Below are 3,081 nucleotides of genomic sequence, written 5' to 3'. Positions count from 1 at the left end.
AAGACTCTGACGTCATTCTTCTCCTGCCTTCTGCTGTCCCACTGGTGCTTCAGGTTGACTGAACCCCACTGGAAGCTTGCTGCAGTCCACACAGGCCAGTCTTCCAGGGAAGACACCAGACTGTAAGAGGATCTGGAGGACAAACAGGAAGAGATCAAGCTATGGGTATAGTTTTCTGTATTTTGAGGGGTTCAGACATTATCCAAGTATAAGCTGTGTCGTATTTGGGGAGGGGCCTGTGCTACTAACTTTAGCTCTGCTAAATGCCATTGTCTCCAAGAAGACTTCCTCATAAACCTAGCCAGAAGGAGCGTTGCTATCTTTTGAATGTGTCTAGAACTATGTTTGTCCTACTCATTGAGCACAACAGATACTGCCTTGGATCTAATGTGGATGAAAACCTCTCTATTTGTGTCTTGCTTATATTTGTTTCTTCCAAAGTGCCTTGCCCAATGCCGTACACTCAACTTTTTCCATTAAAAGTTTTCTGTTTTTGTTTTTTGAAGTCAGCTCCACAGGGCAGCAGGCAGAATTATTCATGCCTCCTCAAGTATGACAGGTGTTTACCTCATGTTTTCACTGTTACTAAAATGCTCCCAACTATGCCTGGATGGTAATGATGGCATTTTCAGAATGATTCATACCACTATCCTTCCATGTAGTCTCTAAGCCACAGAACAGCAAAAGAATCATAAACTTGAGATGGCATTGGGATGATTGCTTCTTTGTTCTGAAGTCTCTTATGTTTACCTGCTTCCTGCCTTGAGTTACTCCCAGACTATTAGCATCAGTTCTTTGGTATGGTTCCTTTTTACTTGTTTCTCTTTACCTCAAGCTCCTTGCCCTAGGTAAGCAAAGTTGCTTGCTGCCTTCTCAGCATGAAGAACGTAATTTGTTCCTGGTCCTTCACATGCATCTTGTTCAAGGTCTAGAGCACTGTCTTTTTACCGCCCCGGGTTGTTAGGAGGTTAGTGTTGGCCTGAGGTTATGCACAAGAATCTTAGCAGAATTGGAAAAAAAAATCTACTTATTTAAGGCATGTTTCCCAAATTTTGCACTTGTGTACAGGAATTTTGGAATCTGTAAGTAGTTATTTTAGATTTTCCCTTTAAAATTTTTTTATCTTGGCTAATGGGTTTATTAGTATAGCCTATTGCATATTTTGGATCTGGATTTTGCTGTCAAGCATATTATTTCTCTAATTTCTGTTTATTTACAATTTTTATAAACAGTGATATTTTCTGTTCACGTTAGTTTAAGCATAGAAATAGATAATTTATTATTTTTTGAATTTGGTCTATTAACCAGTACTCTCTGGTTATTCATTTATCTGTTAAATCACTCACTTGTAATATTATCCAGATCACATTTCTCTATCTAATTAGTAAGTATATCATTAAAAACTTCAAATGCCTTGCTGTAACGCAGATATAACATTTTATGCCAGTCTGTCTATGAGAAAAAGATATTAGGTAATTTGCATGATTTATTCTTAAAAGGTCAGGCTGGCTTCTAGTCATTAACACTTATAAATGTTTATATACCCTATTAATGATTTATACAAGTTTTGTTTTTGCTTTTGTTTTTGTTTTTTTTCCAGTGGTTGAAATAAATTTTAGAAATCTGTAGTTTTTAGAAAATATATTTGGAAAAAAGGGGCAGCTGGGTGGCTCAGTTGGTTAAGCATCTGACTTCGGCTCAGGTCATGATCTCATGGTTCATGATTTTGAGCCTCACGTTGGGTTCTGTGCTGACAGCTCAGAGCCTGGAGCCTGCTTTGGATTCTGTGTCTCCTTCTCTGTCTGCCCCTCCCCTGCTCATGCTCTGTCTCTCTCAAAAATAAATAAACATTAAAAAAGAAAATATATTTGGAAAATGAAACATTTCCTTGTTCATCCTCAGTTTTCTGTCATCTGTTTCATTCACTATAATGTCTCAAATGCTGACATTTGTCCTGCATTGAATTTGCAAATACTTTTAGTATTCAGGAATAAAATCCATCTTGGTTAACTCACTTTGAACTTAAAACCAGCAAAAAACAAATCAACTAGCCTGAGAAGAGTTTTTCAACTCTCATGTCACCAATTTTGGCTTTCAATTCTTCATCCATTCATTCATTCAAAGTTTATTGAGAGAGAGAGAGAGAGAGAGAGAGAGAGAGAGAGAGAGCACAAGCAGGGAAGGGGCAGAGAGAGAGAGAGACAGACAGACAGAGAGAGAGGGAGAGAGAGAGAGTCCCAAGCAGGCTCTGCACTGCCAGCACAGAGCCCAGTGTGGGGCTCAGTCTTATGAACCATGAAATTGTGACCTGAGCTGAAATCAAGAGTCGGACACTTAACTGACTGCATCACCCAGGAACCTCTCAATCCTTTAAAAAATAATAAGGGGATTGAAATTGCTCCCTGTTAGGCTCTACAGTAGTCTACAGGTTAAGAAGAAAAAGTGGAGACTATCTAACATCCACAGTGAGGGAAAAGTAGCTAGCAAATTCATGTGCTTTGTTTAAAACTAGCTCTGAATTTGAAATTCTAATTATTTAAAGACCCTGTTATTTTCAAGGAGGAAAACAAAGAAATAAATTCATTTTCAAGAGGAGTTCCTTACTAAAATCCACATTTCTAGGACATGACATCTTTAGATTTGTTGAACAGCTGAAGGAGCAATATGGTGAGCTAGTCCTTTTATTTCAGGCACAGCGTAACAAGGAGTGCAGGTGCAAACCCCATTACCCCATTATCTGGCATCACCTAGCTCTGTCTGCTGTAGTATCCTATGTGACCCTACATGAAGAATTAATAAATGCACAAAAATGGAATAACAAGCTAATTATCACATATCACTTACATTCCTCAAACAGGTTTGAAATAAACTTTAGAACTCTATCCTTTTTTCATCATTAAAAAAATTGTTTTTATTTAACCTTTCACCCCTTTCATCCATTTCTTCTGCCCCTTTTCCCCTGCTTCTGGTAACCACCAGTCTGTTTTCTGTATCTATGAACCTTTTTTTTTAATTCCATATATACAATATTTGTGGAATAGGAGACATCATACTGTATTTGTCCTCCTCTGTCTGACTTAT

Source organism: Neofelis nebulosa, chromosome 3 (genome assembly GCF_028018385.1).
Source record: "Neofelis nebulosa isolate mNeoNeb1 chromosome 3, mNeoNeb1.pri, whole genome shotgun sequence".
Lineage (NCBI taxonomy): Eukaryota > Metazoa > Chordata > Mammalia > Carnivora > Felidae > Neofelis > Neofelis nebulosa.
This window is presented reverse-complemented; position numbering follows the sequence as displayed.